General features: G+C 38.3%; 1 protein-coding gene across 1 annotated transcript in view; it reads right to left on the reverse strand.

The window, feature by feature from the left end:
• The window catches only part of SERPINB7 (serpin family B member 7), a 56,214-nt gene extending 34,592 nt beyond the window's left edge, over positions 1 to 21,622 (reverse strand). Inside the window, exon 1 of the mRNA XM_055291994.2 lies at positions 21,540 to 21,622. The gene's annotated coding sequence lies outside the window, so the exon portion shown is untranslated. The remainder of the gene's footprint in view (positions 1 to 21,539) is intronic.
• Between the last annotated feature and the right edge of the window lie 342 nt (positions 21,623 to 21,964).

Below are 21,964 nucleotides of genomic sequence, written 5' to 3' on the forward strand. Positions count from 1 at the left end.
AAATTATGAATGCAGATGTGGTGGGCTAGAATTTAGTGTTAACGAGAGTGCAGTTGAAATAGTAGACCATGAAGACCAGCCTGGACAGTGCATAATAAAGAGGTGGGCAGGACCCTCCTCACAATCTTCCAGAGATTGTTTCAGGACCATGGACATCAATACATCAGGTTCCTACCCCCAAACTCTTGTAACTGGTGAACATGGTGAGCCTTTATAGGCTGAATATAAAAGAAACTAAGAAGGCTTGATGGACTTTAAGATTATAGACATCATTACACTGGAAGACAAAGTGTTATTAAACATGTTTAATGGGAGGGTGGAGTACACAAAGGCTGTGATTGCAGGTAAAGAGCTCAGAATTTCAAAAGTGGACCATTTTCAAAAGGTAACAATGTCCAGGGGTGCCCAACAAAATGGAGTGCAGAACCGGTTAAATGGCTAGACAGTAGATGGTATCCAGTGTGAGCATTCAGGCCAGGGACAAGCTGGTAGAAAAAACTGAGGTACAGATGTCAAAATCCTGGAGGGTTCTGAAGGAAGAGCTTGGAGCTTGGCAGGTAGTCATGACCAAGCTTGGAAAGAAGGAGCAGATGTAGATGTGTAGGGCTTCAAAGGAGGAAAAATAGTAAAAGAAAACAATAGAAAAATGCCTTAAAAATGATGGCAAAGAGCCAGAAGAAAAGTCATTTTCTCTTCCTGGCCTAAATTAAGGTGCACATGGGAAATGAAGAGCTTCCACATGAGAGGGGTTTAAGGAAACTACTAGGGATTAATTCAGGATTACACAAGGTGTCAGTAGTGAAGGCTGTGAACTCTGGTTACATAGAGCTCTGTAGTTAGGCTGAAGATTCAAGAATTCTTTGGTGATGAATACTAATGGCGAGGGCATGGTAAGGGGTGCTAGATTTAGTGTAGTGCCCAGAAAATGGAAATGACTTGGGTATACTTAATGTTCCAAATTAGGGATATTCTTTGCACATCCTAAAATATATAAACCTATTCCCTGGAAGCTGATGTCATTTGTGTTTTATTTGTTTGCTTGATATGTTCTTTGTTGGTCCAAATTCCAGACATTGAAATTTTTATATAAACTCTGTTTTCCAAATCTAACCTTTGTAATCTATCTATTTATTTGAATAAAATCTTGTAGTAGCAAGTTCCATGGCTTAATTGCAGATTCTATCATATGAATTCATTCTAAGTGATTGCATGTTAGGTCTATGTTTACTTCTTGATGTATTCTTTGTCATTTTACTGTGGGCAGGACATAAAGGAATTCAGTTACTCTGTGTCTCTTGTTTACATGTAAATATTTACCCTCTCTTCTCTTCTTGCTATAATTCCTCCTCCTTCTTCTGATTCTCTTTTGCTTTTGAAATGAATAATCTCAGCTTTCACTTGGCAATAAATAACATGATATAATATTCTCCTCATGCATTTAAATGAATGCAATCAGTGGAACTTCCTATAATCTCTCTGATCAGAATTCCAACTGCTGGAGACCTTGTTGGTTTCCACTTATTTGTGCTACATCATTTCATCACGTTATCATGGCCCCAACCAACAGAATAATAAATGATAAATTCTTGAAGAATCAAGTCTTGAAGAATCACTATTGTTATCAGTGCTACCTTTTCTATTTGAACTTTTTAATTCTATGAGATTCATGAACAAACACAGAGAGTTTCCTAAACAAAATCCAAATCTAATTTAAAAGCAAATTAAAGTTCACTTTCTACCTCAGGATTTCAGCTTCCCAAAGAAATGCAATAATTGGTCCCATTTCATCTCCTAAATTATTTTATCATCACATTTTGAATGTCATTATTTGTCATGAAAAAGTAAATATTCTGAATCTTTAAATTTATTAAGCTTTACCTTGACCAGTTTCAGTGGCAAAGTTAAATATAAATGATGCATTTAATTTTCCTACAAGCCTCTATTTTCTTATCCTTTAAAATTATTGTTGTGTTTGTAAATGGGAGCTTTAAAACCTCTACCTATATTCTTCCATATGCAGAGTGATGCTTAAATCCTCACTTTAATTTTAATTAAATATGCAAATTCAGTGGCCTTGAAAGTAAATATATATCCAATTTTTCCTTTCTTAATAGATAGATACTAAGCTAAAGGAAACTTTAGACATTATTTAAGTTGAAGTCTCCCATTTTACAACATGAGAAAAGTAGGGTTCAGAAAGTTTGTGTTGTGTCTTTCTTAAATAAGAGGCAGTTGATCCTCTCCCTTCTCCCGCCCTCCACCCTCAAGTATATGCTTATTACCTGAGAGAGGAAATAATCTCTATACAACGTCCCTGCCGACATGCAGTTTACCTATATAACAAACCTGCACATGTACTCCTGAACTTAAAATAAAAGTTAAAAAAAAAAGAAGCAGTTGAAATAGATCCTAGGGTGCCTATGATTTTTTTTTTTCTTTTTGAACCATGAAGCCTTCCTGATCATTTCTGGGCTTGTCTCCCACTACATCCTTTTAAACTTATCCTTAGAAGTCAGAAGACAATATGGCTACTATCTTGACTTATTCATAAATATCCCCACAAAATCTGCTTAAAAAAATCACAGTCTATCTGTTCTCATAAGGGTCTATGAGAAACAGAGAATCCCATATATAACCTTATCAAAAACAAAAGTAAACGCTTTCAACTCAGAGTAGTTTCCTATTTTTGGAGTAATAAATTTCCAACCCATGCGAACCCTTAGAAGGATGCCTTTAATTTATGGGCAGAGGTTGCAATAGCATGTATCAATTCTGTCTTTAAGAAAAAAACAATATGTTCTTTGTATGCGAAACACATAAGAACACATGAAATAAGTATAAACTAATGGGAAGTCTAGTAAGATTAGGAAACTATTAAGAGTTTATCTTATTGTGGTCATTTCATTTACAATTCTATCAATTTCATTATAAATAAGATATAAAATAAAAGTAAAAACTGAGAATAAAAACTGGGAACCACCAGGATCCAGTCTATGCAGGAAACCGTATTCAAAGAAAACACAAATCCCATTTCATTCACTTAGGCTTCCTTAAAGAGACCTCCCTAACGATTTCACAAAGCATGCCAACATCAAAAGTCCTTCCTACATTCTTTTAAAATATTTCTTCCCATCCCCAGACTTTCACTCACATCAGCAACTAAATACCTTCCATCTCTCTCCAAATGCACTGTTTCCTCACCACAATTATGCCTCCCTTTCCCTTTTGTCTCTTACTTTCTTGTACATGTTCACACTATCCCCATTCCTAAAGTACCCAGTGCCGTGTGACCCACCCACCCCACCCTACCATGCAAACTGCATGCACATCTTTTGGAAGTTCAGTTTTCCTTCCACTCTGGCAGCATCTTCTCAGACTATCAGCCCCCTTTGTTCCAGGGAAGATGAATAAAATTTTATGGAATCTCTCTGTGTGAGTGTGTGAGTGTGTGTGTGTGTGTGTGCACATGTGCAGACTGGAAATAAAATAAGGTAAGGTTGTAAAAGATTTAAACAACATAGTCATTATGTTAAATATGAATATATTGAATTCTATATCCTAATAGTAGAGAATACATTCATCTCAAATGCCCATGGTTGATGCATAGAAATTCATCTCATATAAGTCACAAAGAAAATATCAGTAACTTTAACAAAGGAAGAATATTACAAACAATACTCTCTGATCATATTCAATAAAACTAGAGTTTACTCTCAACAAGAGCAGAAAAACTCACAACATTTTCTTTCACATGGATAGTAAAAATCCTGTCATAAATTCCTGAGTAAAAGGTAAAATAGGAACTGAAATTACAAGAATTTAATAATAATAATAATGACAATAGCTTCCAGTTTGGGTCAAGATATGAAAAACACACTCCACCATATTCTTTCCTGTTAATTACAACTAAAACTTCTGGACAAAAGCCGTAGAGTAACTATGAGAAAACTCTAAAAGGGGAAGAAAAGAAGGAAGACTGGCTAGGAATCTCAGGACTTGAGGGGTCACCTAGTTTTACATTTCTTGTTGTTGTTGTTTTCCTTTACATTCCAGCCTAGGTGCCATTGCGAACCACACCCTGCAGCTATAATACTGATAGGGGCAGGGATAAAATCTCTCTAACCAGAGGTCCAGGAAGAAGAAGAATCCTTTGGATGATAATCACCGCACTACAAGCAGATGCCGCAAGAGAAGCAACACCCTCTATCCTCCCCACTGGCCTGGTTGCTGTAAAAACTGTAGGGTAGAACCATAATGACAATCCCACTCTACACTAAGCAAACACAAGCAGAAGCAGCAGTGTCCTGCCTCCATCCTTTGATGGTGACTGCAGACACAGATAACAAAGCCCTTCCCCTTCCACTCACACTGTGTGCACAAAGTCGTGGGGTGGGATCCTGTCAACTACCACCCTGAAGAAAGTAGACACTAGCAAAAATGTAGCACCCCTTCCCCTCCCAGGTAGAGGGTTTGAGGACAATCACAAAGAAGTGAGAGATGGAGAAAAGAATGATTTAAATTTGTATATGAAGTCCTGAGTTCACCACTGTTCCATTAATCTGTGAAAATGAACAGAATCAATAGAGCAAAAGCTTTGTTGACTAAATTATGATATAGTTTCAGATTGACTGCTGGGTAGTGCAAAAACAGGGCAGATGAGAGTAGGACTACAAAGATTTTGACAATTAAATTGCCATTAAAACCAGAACTCACCGATTATCATTAAAACCATTGCTGTCTGTTTAAAAAGTAGATTTAAACAGGAGCCAAAGTCTCATTATATAATACTCAAAATGTCCAGGACATAATACAAAATACTTGTCAAACCAAAAACCAGGAAAATCTCAATTCATATGGCAAAAGACAATCAGCAGATGTCAACACCAAGATGAGACAGATTTTAGAATTATCTGACAAGGATTTTAAAGCAGCTATTATAAAAAGGCTCTAACAAGTGGTTTCGGACACTTTTATAATAAGTGGGAAAATAGAAAATAGATAGTAATAGCAAATAGAAATTTTAGAATAAAAAATACAGTAATAAAAATCAAAATGTACTAATGAAAATGATGGAAAAAATAAAGAAACTTTTAGAGAGATCAACAGAAATTTTTCAATCAATTTTTCTTTTTCATTTAATTTCAAATTTTCTGTTCATCTCTCTTCAAGGGCTTGTGAGACACCAATAAAACATCTAACATTATGTCATTGAGGTGTAAATCCAAGTTATTTTCCCAAGGAAAAGGAAAGATTATTTGCACAAAAGTGCTTGTACACAAGTGTTACAGTAGTTTCATTCATTCACGATAGCTAACAACTTGAAACAAACCAAATATTCCTCAACAGGTGTTAAATAAAATAAAAATAAATTGTGGTATATCCAAACAATGGAATACTAGTCCTTCTTTTAAAAGAGCAAATTATTATTGATACACTCAAAACTGTGGATGAATCTCAAAATCCCTAAAACAAAACCATAATCTGATTTATGGTAACAAAGAGCTTAGTAGTAGATTGGGGCCAGGGCTGGAGGGAGGACAGATGGCAAACGGACCTTGGGTAGTTTTGGGGGTGATGGAAACATTCTATGAATCGATGGTGGCAGTGGTTTCCTGGGTGTGGCAATTATTTTTTGCATTTGTCAGAGCTCATTGAATTACATTTTAAATCGATGCAATTTATTATGCACAATTGTAGTTCAATAAAGCTGACTTTTCAAAATCTTAATAGGAAGAAAGATATGCAAAATGTAACATAAAGATCTAATTATATTACAAATATATGAAACAAACTCACTGAAAGGGAAAAGGCATGAACCTAAGTGACCTTGGAAATGAGTGGAGTTTGTAAGACTAAAGGCAGAAGAAACTGCACATAAGCACTGTGGTCCTGTCAATAAAGGTGTTTCTCACAGGAGTGTAGGTAAATAATTCTGATATCATTACACATGTACAGTGGAATGGAATGATTAAATAAATGGATGAAAGATGGTGCAAGTCAAATTTTCTCACTATTGGAGCAGAAGGTTATAGATAAGCAAGAAAAAAAGGGTAGAATGATCCACAGAATAAAAAAAATGAAGAACAGTCTCAAACCAATAATCTATACTTTCACTTAAAGAAACTAGGACAAGAGCAAAATAAACCAAAAACAAACAGAAACAAGAAAATCATAAAGAAAAGAGCAGTAATCAATAAAAACAATACAGAAAATCAATTAATCCAGAAGATAATTTCCTAAATTAATCAATAAGATTTAACCCCTAACAAGACTGTCGCTAAAAAGAAAGAGAAAATATAAATTCTCAGTATCAGGAAGGAAAGAGACCTTCAGACTTCACAGACCTCATAGATATTAAAAGAATTTTTTTAAACACTAGGAATAACTTTAAGCACATAAATTTAACAACTTAGAAAAGCTAGACCAAAGCTGTGGAAAACCTCAAATTACCAAAACTCACCCAATATTAAACAACTAACCTGAATAGTTCTATACTTATCAAAAATTAAATGTGTAGTTTTAAACCTTCCAAAAATAGAAATCTCAAGTCCCAGATGGTTTTCTTAGAGAATTCTACCAAATATTCAGAGAAGAGACAACACCAATATTACACAATCTTTTCCAGAAAATGAGAAATAACACTTTCCAACTCATTTATGAGGCCAGCATTACCCTAACACTATAATCAGACAGAATACAAAATGAAAACTAGAGAAAAATATCCCTGATGAATATAAAGGAAAAATCCTCAATAAAATATTAGTAAATCAAACCCAGCAATACATAAAAATTATAATACATCACAACCAAGAAGGATTTATGTTAGTAATGCAAGGCTGGTTCAATATTAGAAAGCCTGTTAGTATAATCCATTAACTCTCCAAGGAAAAGGTGAGGGAGGAAACAGTCTTTCTTTTATTTCCCACAGACTCAACTATGAGACCTGGACAGAATATGTAGATGGATATTTGAAAACTCTAAAAAGTAAATATCAACAGACTGATATGGGAAGAACAGAATTCAAAATACAAACAAGATAATGGTGAGTTTAAGTTTTTTCCCCTCTATTATTCCTATCCTGAATAAATACATTTATTTATTTAACTCAGCCCACCCTGGAACTCTGAATTGAGTATTGTGAAGCAGACAGAGTGAAATCCAGGAGAAGCCCTCTGGTTCTGGCTTGAGTAGCAGAAAAGAGAGCTCTAAAAAGTTCGGTGAGGCTGGGCACGGTGGCTCAAGCCTGTAATCCTAGCACTTTGGGAGGCCGAGGCGGGTGGATCACGAGGTCAGGAGATCGAGACCATCCTGGCTAACACGGTGAAACCTCGTCTCTACTAAGTATACAAAAAATTAGCCCGGCGTTGTGGTGGGCGCCTGTAGTCCCAGATACTTGGGAGGCTGAGGCAGGAGAATGGCGTGAACCCAAGAGGCGGAGCTTGCAGTGAGCAGAGATCCCGCCATTGCACTCCAGCCTGGGGGACAGAGCGAGACTCCATCTCAAAAAAAAAAAAAAAAAAAAGTTCAGTGAATGTGGGGGAAATCTCTGCATATATTTTTTTTCTCCATTGCCTCTATTCTTTCACATCACAGTCCCCAACTGGACCTGTGTAGGTCCATGGTTATCCAGCAAGAGTGGCCTGGAATGACAACCTCTACTCTTATTCAGCACAGGACAGGAGAAGGCTAACCAGAGATGTACAGTGGAGATAGAGAAAAGTAATGGATTTATGCAAAGTTGAAAGTGTGTTTAGCAGAACTTGCTGATTGGATGTGGAAGGTAATGAAAGAAGTAGAAAAAAGAATCACTTCAAGATTCTTTGGTTTATATAACTAAGTAGATGCTTTGCTTTTTACCAAAATGCAGATGACTAGAGGGAATTGAAAGTTGTTTTGATAATGTTATGTTTGAGCAGCCTTTAGATGGTAATGTCAGACAGATGGTTTTATCCAGTTCAGGAAAGAGGTTGGGGCTGGGTTGGGAAGGTAGCAATCAGCATATAGATATATCTTTTTAAGTTTGGAGATAATGAGTCATCTTGTTTGCTTTGGGAATCATCTAGTGGAAAACTAATAAATGGTGAAGGAGAAAGAGAAAGATAATTTCAGAAGAACATTCCTGCAAAATGATCCCCAAGGGCATGAGCAAAAGTTTAGCCTTCAGTGCAAACTAGACCACCTCAACATAGCATCCCTGAACTGGAAAGTTCAGGAAGTGCTATGCCATGATTCTCAGTAAGTTTTATTTGTTCAACAATTTATTGAATGCTTACCCAAATGTAAGCCATGGGTATATACATTTCTGGGAAAAATAAAACATAATTCCTTCTTTTAAAAGTTAGGAAAAACAGGAATTTGGTAAACAAACATACACACTGTAGCCAAGAATGTTAATACCCAATATTCATTCTCCCTCTTTTTCTTTTAAAGGAAACTAAATTTTGTTTAGTTGAAAGAAAACTAATGGGAAATGGGAGAAGCCATTGCGCCCAGTTTAAAAACAAACAAAAAAATTCCCTCCTCCCTTGCAGATGGGGAGGAACATGTGTCTAGATTCTGACCAATAGTCATGCAAGTAGAAGCTTCTGTCTAAGGCTTCCAGGAAACTTTTCCAAGAGAGGAGTTACACAGTTGTTAGGTGCCCATTTTATCCTATGCTCTTCACTGCCCTTCCGTGGAATGTAGGATGCAGGAGGCAGAGCAACATCCCTGTGATTGGGGGCAGCGACACTGAAGGAAAGAACGAAGGAATTACAGAGACATCTGTCCTGATAGCCTTGAGCCACTAACGGCAAGACCAGCAACCACTTACCTAACTCTGAACTTCTAATTACATGAGAAAATGCTGTTTTTCAGCTATTTGAAACCTGTCAAATTAATCCTAATACATTAAACACACGCTATAAATAATAAGTGCTATGAAGGAAAAAAATCGGTTTCTAGAAAGAGAATAATGGGATGGGAATCACTTATTTAGATTGTAATGTCAATGGAGGCATTTCTAAGGAAATAAATCTAAGTCAGGATCTAAAATATAAGAATGGAGCTGCAGTGTATAAGCAGGAGAGGAAGGGAAAGAGCATTCTAGAAAGAAAGAACAGCAAAAAGAGTGGCATAGGATGAGGAAAACCAGGGACTGTGTAGAGGCTATAGGCCGTCAGAAAGAATTTGAATTTTATCCTAAATGGGAAGGGAAGCTAGTGAAAGATTTTAAGCAAGAGATGGCTTATTCTTATCTTACTTTTTTAAAAAATAACACTCTAGCTGCTCTAGAAAACAAATCAGAGATAGACAAGAGTGGAAACAAAACAAACAAGAGACAGGTTATTTGAACAGACCAGGCCAGAAATAATACTGATGTGGACCAGGGAGTGCCATCAGAGATGGAGAAACTGTACTCCAGATAAATTTAGGAGGTAGAATCTTCAGGCTACACTGACTACACTGATGGATTTTATAAGGAAAGGGAAGAAAATGAAAAAAAAAAGGTAACATCTGGACTTATGGCTTTGGTAATTGAACAAGAGTTTGTAACATTTTTCTAAGATGTGGAATATTGCAGAGAATGGGATTTGGGGACTTAAGTTTGAGGTGCTTGTTGGCTATTCACACATAGTTGAATCTACGGTTGTGGGAGGCGACTATGAAGGAAAAAACGAATCACAGAGAGCTCAGAAGATTTTATTTGTCATAAATAAATTCTGCAATTTGTTGATGGCCTTTTAAATTTCTGTTGATAATTTTTACATAGATGTAATTTATATGTTTACATAGTGAAAAATATATCATTTTTTCTTTGATTTATGTTTAGAAACTCCCTTCCTACTCTGTGATCCAATGCCTAATTACTCACCTCTTCCGGTAGTTTATTTTGTTTTATTTTCTTGCCTTCTGTAATTTTTAGATATGAGGTGATGATATACATATGTAATAATAATAATAGTGATTAATCAAATATACCACTATTATTTCTTTAAGCTCTCTTTTCCCAAAAGATGTGTGATACCCATGCATCGCAAGCTGTTTTAACTATCTAACAGTCTATTTCTGAGCTACACTCTGCTCCATTCATCTTTGCATTTTTTTTGCCAATTAAAATTGTTTAATAAGAGTATATTTCAGTGTTTATTTTTTGAGAGAAATATCTGACTAGAGAGTATAGTGGAATTATTAATTTCTATGATTTTAAAAACACATTGAGTCACATGTTACTTAAGAATAGCCTTGGTGCTTGGGAACAGCCCCTCCTGAGAGATGAGTGAGAAGTTTCCTCTTGACTCTCCACTCAGCAGCCACATGGATAGGGACAGTCAGTGCTCAAATAAGCAGAAACCTGAGTTCCTTCAAGAAAAGTCCAAACCACTTTGTCACTCATATGTTTATTTGAATATGAATCAGTCAGAAAACAATTTGTTTTTGAAATCCCCAGACACAGTAATTGGGCTAAGGCCCACAGAACAGTTGAGTCGTAACACCTTCTTAGTTTAGCAAACCAAATCCCACTGCCCTCACATTATTCTGCCCAAGATATTGGGAACCATGGCTGTAAGTGATTGAGAAAAATTCACCCAAGCCAATCAGGTTAATAATCACTTACAAGAATTCAACTCTTGGGAAAATTTGTTTCTTTTCCCTGAAGGTTGAGTAAGCTTCACTCTAGGGCCTGCCTCTGATTTAGCTCATACCATAGAAATGGCATGCAGAGTTTCTGTTTTCATAACTTGGGAAATACTATACAATTGTATTGTAATGCAATTCTCTACAGTGACCCATTTAGTTACACAGGTCAAACTTGTTCTTTTCTGGGTCCATTGGCCTGAAATGCATTCCCAAGTCATGGAATTCTCAAAGAATAGCATGGTGAAATGTTAGGATTTAAGACATTAGAAATTTCCTTGATTTAGTAAAGTAATTAGTGCATGTTCACAGGACATGATCTTTAATAAAGAAAAGTAGCTGCAATATTCTTTACCCAATGGCCAATAATTTCTGCCTCATTAAACCCAAGTCAAAGGCATCAATGAAAGCTGAAACTCATTCTTTAGCCCTTAACTTCCTTCTCTGACTCTTTATTATTTAAGGTACTCTTTGTAAGTGCTTCATATTTCCATAACACTTTAACATCAGATACTTAATTTTTGGATTAGTATCATCCTTTAGGCAGCACGTGATGAATTTGACCACTACCAAACTTAGCTTCTGGCTGTGACTTCATCAGAATTATTTTAAAAGAAGACAAAACTATTTTTAGATTGTCTCATAAGTGAAAGGTGGATTACTTACCAATTTCTTAAATATTAACAATATTTAAACCAGCTCCAACATAAAACCATTTTAGATTGAAAATTATTAAATACTTATATAATAACAGCAGAAATTCTAAGAACAGTTTATTCTAGTGACTAAATTACTTTCTGGACGATGTATTAGTTGTTTCCATTTGTTAGCATACCATTTCTGCTTGTTAAAAAATAGTAGCAGGAAAGTTGAAGCACAAGACATGGTAGAAATATAGAATTTTCAACAATTTCCTGTAATAACTCAGAAAAATTATGTCAACACTCTGATTACAAAAAGCAGAGGCTCATATAATATTAGCAATGGTGCCCAATCTCAGTCCAGAGCAAGATTTTCATCTACCTTGTAGTCTAATCCTAATTCACCCAAATCCCACAGTTAAAGGAATATGTTTTACGCTACACTATAGCAGCTGAAACCCCCCTTTTACTGAGGTAATCTAAAAATAGGAATATAACCTAACCTCAAGGCAAATGTCACCTATGTCTTAATCCACAATTATCTGCTAATATTATGAAGATGCAGGTAATTAAATTTAATGTTTACTTTAAAATATTATCTTGTTATATTTATGTAACTCCTGTTTTATGATCAAATAGTGGTGATCAACAAATAAAAATGAATCCAGAAGGCATTGCTGACTCTCATGAAAGATGTCATCACATTAAATGACTCTTCTCATAAACATTTGTACATGGAAATCAGAGATTAAAAAACTGCTCAAAACCACAGAAAAAGTGAGTATCAAATGTGTCAACAAAGATCAGGCCTTCTAACTCTTGTTAGTTTTCTGCTCTCGTCACTCCCCCAGAGATGTCATGGGGGTGGCGGAAATTAGGCAAATCAGATCCTTGGCACACACAGTTCTCCTGACTGTGCCTGCAGCTAGAATCCTCAATACATATAATCTCTTCCCATTTCCTTTCATCTCATAAGCATATCCAGGAGGCCTCAGTGTCTCCAAGCACCTGATATGCATACCAATGCACATAATCTGTAAATCAGACTCAATAATAGTGGAATGTTCTGGGCAAGTGAGTTCTGAATCAACCTACAAAGACTGTCTCTCCAAAGATAAGAGAAAAATATCACAATCTTATTTTAGAGACCAGCCTGCACATTAAGCCAAAGAAGATAAGGATAGTAGAATTAATTTTAATGAATTTGCCCATTGAAATCCTTCATCCAGTGGCCTTTTCTCCCTCCAATCAATAGATTCATTCAACCACTCTGACTGAACGAATTTTGATCACAGGCCTGGTGGGTGCTGGGCTTTGCACCACAGTGCAGGGTTACTGTGGAGCAGAAGACCCAGTTCTTGCCCTCCATGGGCCCACAGTCCACTAAGGGAAACAACCCACAAGCAATTACGAGGTGGCATGAAAAGTACCATAAGTGATGCTGTTTGGACAACCTGGAAATAGACGTCACTGAGTCCTAGAAGAATTAGGAACAGTTTTCTACAGAAATGTAGACCTGAAAGATAAGTTGGATTGGGTCAGGCCTAGGAGACAGAGAAGTGGCCCCAGCAGGACATGCCAGGTGTATTAGTCTGTTTTTGCATGGCTGATAAAGACATACCCGAGATTGGGAAGAAAAAGAGAAAAAGGTTTAATTGAACTTACAGTTCCACATAGCTGGGGAGGACTCATAATCATGGCAGGAGGTGAAATGCACTTCTTACATGGTGGAAGCCAGAGAAAATGAGGAAGAAGCAAAAGTGGAAACCCCTGATAAATCCATCAGATCTTGTGAGACTTATTCACTATCATGAAAATAGCACAGGAAAGACTGGCCTCCATGATTCAATTACCTCTCCCTGGGTCCCATGTTGTGAATTCTGGGAGATAAAATTTGAGTTGAGATTTGGATGGGGACACAGCCAAACCATATCTTTCAGCCCCTGGCCCCTCCAAATCTCATGTCCTTACATTTTCAAACCAATCATGCCTTCCCAACAGTCCCCCAAAGTCTTAACTCATTTCATCGTTAACCCAAAAGTTCACAGTCCAAAGTCTCACCTGAGACAAGGCAAGTCCCTTCTGTCTATGAGCCTGTAAAATCAAAAGCAAGTTAGTTACTTCCTAGATACAATGGTGGCACAGGAATTGGGTAAATACAGCCATTCCAAATGGGACAAATTAGACAAAACAAAGGGATTACAGGGCCCATGAAAGTTTGAAATCCAGCAGGGCAGCCAAATTTTAAAACTCCAAAATAATCTCCTTTGACTCCAGGTCTCACATTCAGGTCATGCTGATGCAAGAGGTGGGTTTCCATGGTCTTGGACAGCTCTGCCCCTGTGGCTTTGCAGGGTACAGCCTGCCTCCCAGCTACTTTTATGGCCTGGTGTTGAGTGTCTGTGGCTTTTCCAGGCGCAAAGTACAAGCTGTCAGTGGATCTATCATTCTCGGGTCTGGAGGACAGTGGCCCTCTTCTTACAGCCCCACTAGGCAGTGCCCCAGTACGGACTCTGTGTGGGGGCTCCAACCCCACATTTTCCTTCTGCACTGCCCTAGCAAAGGTTCTCCATGAGAGGACCGCTCCTACAGCAAACTTTTGCCTGGGCATCTGGGAATTTCTATACATCTTCTGAAATCTAGGCAGAGGTTCCCAAACCTCAATTCTTGACTTCTGTGAACCTGCAGGCTCAACACCACATGGAAGCTGCCAAGGCTTGGGTCTTCCACCCTCTGAAGCCACAGCCCGAGCTGTATGTTGGCCCCTTTCAGCCACTGCTGGAGCAGCTGGGACAGAGGGCATCAAGTCCCCAGGCTGCACAGAGCACAAGGACTCTGGGCCCGGCCCACAAAACCACTTTTTCCTCCTGGGTCTCCAGGCCTGCAATGGGAGGGGCCTCCATGAAGGTCTCTGACATGGCCTGGAGACATTTTCCCTATGATCTTGGGGATTAACATTAGGCTCCTTGCTACTTATGCAAATTTCTGCAGCCAGCTTGAATTTCTCCCCAGAAAATGGGTTTTTCTTTTCTATCACATAGTCAGGTTGCAAATTTTCCAAACTTTTATGCTCTGCTTCCCTTATAAAACTGAATGCCTTTAACAATACCCAAGTCACCTCTCAAATGCTTTGCTCCTTAGAAATTTCTTCCACCAGATATCCTAAATTATCATTTTCAAGTTCAAAGTTTCACAAATCTCTAGGGCAGGGGCAAAATGCCACCAGTCTCTTTGCTAAAACATCACAAGAGTCACCTTTGCTCCAGTTCCCAGCAAGTTCCTCATCTCCATCAGAAACCACCTCAGCCTGGACTTTATTGTCCATATTGCTATCAGCATTTTGGGCAGAGCCATTCATCAAGTCTCTAGGAAGTTCCAAACTTTCCCACATTTTCCTGTCTTCTGAGCCCTCCAAACTATTCCAACCTCTGCCTGTTACCCAGTTCCAAAGTCACTTCCGCATTTTTGGGTATCTTTCCAGCAATACCCCACTCCTGGTACCAATTTACTGTATTAGTCTGTTTTTACGCTGCTGATAAAGGCATACCTGAGACTGGGAAAAAAAAAAGAGGTTTTCATTGGACTTACAGTTCCACATGGCTGTGGAGGCCTCAGAATCATGGTGGGAGGTGAGAGGCACTTCTTACATGGTGGTGACAAGAGAAAATGAGGAAGAAGCAAGAGTGGAAACCCCTGATAAACCCATCAGATCTCATGAGACTTACTCAGTATGACAAGAATAGCATGGAAAGACCAACCACCTTGATTCAATTACCTCCCCCTGGGTCCTTCCACAACATGTGGGAATTCTGGGAGATACAATTCAAGATGAGAATTTGGGTGGGGACACAGCCAAACCCCAGTTCAGAGGTAGGAGAGAATATGGGAGCCCTTCCAGTTACCCAATGAGCTACTGGTAAAAGGCAGAGAGGGATAAAACGAATAGAAAGAAAAAAATAATAATGGAAGAGGAAAGCCTGGTACTACAATAAAAAAGAAAAGGATTCTTAAAAATTGGTTTTGGAAGGAAAAAACTACATATGCCCAGAGAGGCCTGTGTGCTCTCAGTTAAGCTCCTTTGTCATGTTCTTCTGTGAAGGAAAATAGACATTGTTTTCCAATTGTCAATTTTAATTGGAAAATTTTAAAACAATTTTAATTCTTTAAACAACAATGCTCCAGATAATGGCATTACTGACCCTTGCCTACTCACTGTTTTTTTTAAGTTCAGATTACAAATCACTTGGAAAAACACAATACATTTAGTAGTTAAACACCAGCTTTAAAAAACAAAAATGAGATGCATTAAAATATAAGATAGGATAGGATAGATCAGAAGAGTAGAATAGAATAAGATAGATCATGAAGCCTACTCATAGCAGGAGCAAATATTGTTTTGTATGTATGCACCCATGCATATGATCAAGTAGAAAGTTATTAGGGGGTCATTATCAAAGTTACTTGACAGCCACTCACCAAGAAGTGGATCCACATTTAGTGATGATTCTACTCAAGGCTTGACATCCCTTTAAAATTCTTCTTAAATATTTAAGGCTTAATATGAAAACTCTTGGACCCCACCACTCAGCACAGTTCTTGCTCTTCACACTTTGGTACACTTGGACTCTGTGAGGATGCCTGTGGTGAGCTGGGCTTTCTGCCAAAGCAAAGAGTATAACCCTCACAGTGTTCATTCTTCTTGGTGAGAGGATAGAGGGCTAGAAGGAGGTGGGACCATCACATGCTATCACCAAGATTGTCATGAGGATTTCCTTTTTAACCTTTATAGCAGAGACCCAGATAATATGACCTTCTGGCCTTTGGAGAGAGCAGGCCCTAAAGAATTCTTTTCTTATTATAAGAAATATCCCTGAAATATCTTTCTACAGTCAACTGCTACCTCTCCAGGGGCCAGATACAGAGGATTTGAGACCAGCTGATAATAGACACATTATTCTTATTTAGAACTAGTTTCTACACATGGGTAGATTTCCCAGTGCTTCAGTGAATCAGAGAGCATCTTTAAGAAAAGGGTTCACGAATTTTTGCTTCACTTTATATTATCTGATCTTTTCTAGACAGTAAAAAATGTGGTCACTATAAAATTGAAGTCCTATCAGGCAGAAAGTGAACAAGAATCTGAGGAAAAAGATATTTGTTCCATTGCTGTTGGTGATGTCTGCTTCTGGGCATAGTTGGTTATTGGGATAAGTCATGGTAACAATGCTACTAAAAATTTCTGGGGGTTTATATCTTTGAACATTTTAAGATCACATTGATCATGCCTTTGTTATCTGCTATATAGGCCAAAGTTGGCAATGACAATGATACAGTATGTGTGTTTGTGCATGCATGCATGTACTTTAGAGAGAAAAAGGGAGAGCAGGAGCGATAGAGAGAGAGACAGAGAGATACAGAGAAGCTAAGCACCATGAGAATGTGGCAATGTGACAGCAACACAAAGTATGAAGAAATGCTTATTAAAATAGAAGGACAACACACCCTTCTAATCCTCCTGATGAAGCTACTTGTACTTGAGGCAGCAGATTAGGGATTCATAGGCAATCAAGAAAGGAACCCTTGGCAAAACCAAGGAAGGTAAACTAGATTCTGGACTTGAAGGGGGTCTCTGCTATTATTTTGTTTAGCATACTGCTAGTGCTTACAGTTAAATGAAAGATTAAGCAATGCATTGTAGAAGGTTACAGAATGTGTTTCATTAGGAACTCCCAAGAGCAGAGATTGGTCAACTTTTTCTGCAAGAAGCCAAATAGTAAATATGTTTGGCTTTGTGGGCCATATATTCATCCATCAGAACTCAATTTTTCAGTAGTGACATTAAAGCAGACATAGGAAATATGTAAGCAAATAGACATGGCTGTGTTTCAATAAAATTTTATTTGTAAAATCAGGCATCCAGCCAGTTTTGGACGAACGGCCAGAGTTTGCCAACCCCTACCCTAAAGTCCTTGTCAAACAGCACAGTTAAATCTTGGCAGATCTGTAACTGACTTTACAAGTTTATTGCACCAGTTAAATCCAGCAACAGATAATAGCAAATTAGCATCTCTCTTGACTTTCACAAGCATTTATATTATTAGTACTACTTAGTTTTTGATTCCCATTTTGCAGCTGAGAATTGAGATTTCAAGCTATTCAATTGCTTTTTGAGGGCTATACATGTTGTAATGGATGAGAGAGGATTTGCACACCATTTTTTGGCTTTACAAGAATCAGAAAACCTGAGCTAAATTTTCATTTTGTGGCTGATTGAATTTCTTAGACAAAGAATGTGAAACTCAGAGTGAGAGAAAATTTTTGCAATCTATCCATCTTACAAAGTTCTCATATCCAGAAACCACAAGGAACAAATTTACAAGAAAAAAAAACAAACAACTCTAACAAAAAGTGGGCAAAGAATATGATCAGATACTTCTCAAAAGAAGACATTCATATACTACTAACTCTTAACATGGAATAGAAACTTTCAAAAATGGTGACAGCAACTGAAATAGGAAAAGGTATATAGAATTTGAGTGAAGGAAGGCTTTTAATTTACTTTATTGCCAACTACAAAGAAATGAGAGTCTTTATAAGTTTCTTCATTTCTATTCACAGAAAACACACACACACACACACACACACACAAGCTACCCCAAGACCCTGGAAACAACTGGCAAAACCCAAAATACAGGACAGAAATATGGGAGGAAAATAAAGTGCCAGGCCTTCCCACCCTAGATGATCCAGATGCTTATTAATGCACTCTAATCTCACAGAATCTTCTTCTCAAATAATGCCGAGCATGAAGGTGGGAACCTCCACATATCCTCCACCCTGATCTCTACCAGGATGGAGTGGAGACCTGGGCCCACTCTGTTGGATAAGAGTGAATGGCTGTGTGGCTTTCAAAGACCTTTAATAAGAGACTGGTTTGGGCTTATTGATGCATTGCTGTGTCCTCACTTGATCCCTCTGCTGAGTCCTGCACATGAGTCTGGAACTAAACCACTCACAAACTGGTATTCAGTGTTCCATGGACAGAAAGACAAGTTACTCCGTGATATCCAGGAAAATCCATTCCAGTTTGCCCAAACATTTTACACACTCACACAGTCTAATGATTTTCTGGTATCTGGTACATGGTAGAGTTTACAATTTGAGATTGAAACAGGTAAAAACATGTGGAAGAAACCATTTCTGGCCTTGGCTTTGTATCTGCTAAGGCATGTTCTTGTTAGTTAATACCTGTGTACATTGAGGAAAAGCACCTACTTTTAAACCTCAAAAGTTCATATGTAAACACTAAATATATTACATATATGAGTGTGTGTGTGTGTGTGTGTGTAAATCCTATATATAATATTTATATTATATTGTATTATGCTGTAAGTGATGTATATATATATTTATATATCAATGAACATTGCTACTATTTGTTTCCACTGTTCTTGACTCACTGTAATGACCTTATATAAGAACTTTATACTTTTTATTCACGAAATGATTCATTTAATGTCTACAGTTGAATAGAAGTTTTTGTTTTAGAGACAGGGTCTCGCTTTGTTACCTAGGCTGGGATGCAGTGGCATCATCATAGCTCATTACTGCCTCAAACTCCTGGGTTCAAGAAATTCTCACACCTCAGCCTTCCAAGCAGCTGGGACTACAAGTATACACCACTATATCTAGCTAATTTTTTTAATTTTTTGTAGAGACAGGGTCTTGCCATGTTGTCCAGGCTGGTCTTCAATTCCTGGGCTCAAGCAATCCTCCCACCTCAGTCTCCCAAAGTGCTGTGGTTACAGGAATGAGTCACTGAACCTGGCCTAAATAGGGACTTAAAACATTCTTCAGATTGCAGATCTGTTAAGCATAGCTTGCCTCACTAATTCACCTTTTTTTTTTTTTTTTTTTTTTTTTTTGAGACGGAGTCTCGCTCTGTCGCCCAGGCTGGAGTGTAGTGGCGCAATCTCGGCTCACTGCAAGCTCCGACTCCCAGGTTCACGCCATTCTCCCGCCTCAGCCTCTCCGAGTAGCTGGGACTACAGGCGCCCGCCACCACGCCCTGCTAATTTTTTGTATTTTTAGTAGAGACGGGGTTTCACTGTGGTCTCGATCTCCTGACCTCGTGATCCGCCCGCCTCGGCCTCCCAAAGTGCTGGGATTACAAGCGTGAGCCACCGCGCCCGGCCTAATTCACCTTTTAAAATGATACTTTTTCAAGTGAATTTTGCTCAGCTAAACCTCAAACTTCAGTGTCTGCTACTGAAACAAGCTAGTTACGAAAAAAGAAGGCCAGTAGAAAGAAAATAAGCTCATTTTCATGTTTGTCTTTAATTTTTGTCCCTATTCATGCCTCCTGCAATCCAAAAATTGCTCTTGACTCCTCATAAAGAAAAATTGAAAACAAGGAGGACATGAAATGAAAAGAATCCATGAAAAATGGATTTTTCATCCATTTCAGAAGAAATAGAAGTAACTATAGCCTGAAACACCACCTCAACTTAAGACCTCAGTTTAAACAATGCTGGGCACTAGAAAATTGTTAGGACATTTTCCCTGCCTGTTCCTTCAAAGTCCATGATCTAGAAATAAATTTGAAAATCAGACTACAGTGTGAAAACAGTGATGGTGGAGGTATTTGTAAAGTGCTTGAAGAGGTGAAGGAGATACAGAAAGCTTCGGAGTGGAAATGATGCTGAAACTCCATCTGGCAGAGGGAAGGAGAGAGACTAGGGAGGTCTGCTGGGTGGAGGGCGGGGCTCCCAGGGAGGGACTGATACCTGAGTGTCCTGCCTGCCCTCCTAACTTGAGTCTCTCTCGGGACCACCCTAATGACTAGTGTTACCTCTGACCAGTGTCTTTGCTCCTCTAGGGAACATCCTTAGACTACAGGGCTCGTACCTACTGAACGCCTCTTATGATTATCTCTTTACCGGTGTTCTCCTCAGCATTACCTATGGCAACGAGACCAAGTTCAGACAGGAAAACAATCTGATTAGTTCTCCAAGAACGAAGACAATCTGTTTTCATTTTGTAACAAACCCGAACCCAGCCTTCATTCATTCAACGTAAATGAAACTACATATTCCCTTGGCGTGAAATTTATTTCTTCCTAATTCTATCCTCTATCAATCTCTAAACCACATTTCAGACAAATGGTAGACTTTATAACTCTTTAAAAAATCTTCCAGAATAGATTTATTTAAATTCTGTCAAGAAATCAATGCGATTTTATTTATTAACGTAAATAAACTACTATGCTTATATATTAGCATTAAAAACCCTGCCAAAGACTTTGGATGAAAATCTTCCAGATACAACTATGATTAAATACAAGATGTCCTGCTGTTACCATTTCTTTTCCATCAGCCACAGATTTTAGAATCCTTTCCCCTCCCATGAGCAGCCCACACTCTGGTTTGTTTATATTGAGGGCAAAAATATTAGCAGAGATGTCAAGGTTGTAAGTCATTGTAGAAGACAATTATAAGATGGAGATATTCTAAAGCTCAGCTATACATAGTTTGGGATTTGTTGGAGAACCTCTGATTCTGAATCATTCTATCAAGTACTCAAAAGTGCCTCATATTACTAAAAAAGTTTTTTTGAAACCTCAAACCTCTCAAAATTGTTGCTAAAGTTGCCAAATATCATTGATAAAAATATAATCAACAAGGAATGTCCAACACATAGCAGACCTTTTAGGGAATTATCATCATGGTTGTATTGTGATCGACCTGGGAGTTGGCATGTAACTTGTCACCTGGGTTCTGGATCATTTGCTTAATAAAAAAGTAAAACTGGCTTATAAATATCAATTCATTCACTCACATATATTTAATCAGTAGGCCTGTGACACCAGAGATAGAAAGCCCAGACACAGGTAGTAGATACAGTTGGTGTGTGAGCTATCTTTTATAAGCTTAGGGGTCTATTCAGCAGTCGGTAGGCTTTTTTTTTTTCATAAGGTAAGGAATAAAGCTGAATTTTCTCTATTAAATATGTTGTTACAGATGCTGCCGTCAATTGTCATTCCAATCCCCAATATTAGTCTACAACAACCATGTGGAGAACAGAGATCGGCTGTGGTTACCCTGGAAAAGGGTATGTGTCTGCCAGAACCCCAGATGCCAGAGGTAAAGCTGTTACTTTGACAGCAGGTAAATGCTCAGGGCATGCAGCACCTCAGGCACTAGGGGCTGTCCATCCATCTTAGGGAATCTAAGCATACTCAGAAGCCTAGAATAACCCAGCATAAGTAAGAAAGCCACTCACCTCCTCTCACTGCAGTCTGTGGCCTTCACAGCTGGGCTTCAGTTCCTCCTGCCTCCTACCTCCTAAGACTTCTCACTCCTCCCAGCACACCTATACCAAGGTTCAGGGAAAATTCCCAAGACTTCCCTTTGGCTCAACTCCCAAGGGAGAGGTGGATGACAGCAGCAGCACTGGTGACAGCACTGAATGAAAAGTCCCTCCTTCATCCCAGACTGCACAAAGAGGAAAATCATGGATGGAACATCAGGAAGAGACTCCACAGGGGCTTTTCTGTCCAGCTCAGAAAGGCCCTCAGCATCTCCCGACTCTGCAGGAAGCACAGAGGAGTGCCCCATGGTGTTGTGTTGCTCATCCTTCCATTGACCAACAAACCAGAGAAGCAAACATTCTAAAGATTATCCTTTCACATTCCCTTTCCAACTGTG

The sequence above is a fragment of the Symphalangus syndactylus genome, chromosome 1 (assembly GCF_028878055.3).
Source record: "Symphalangus syndactylus isolate Jambi chromosome 1, NHGRI_mSymSyn1-v2.1_pri, whole genome shotgun sequence".
NCBI classification, from domain to species: Eukaryota; Metazoa; Chordata; class Mammalia; order Primates; family Hylobatidae; genus Symphalangus; species Symphalangus syndactylus.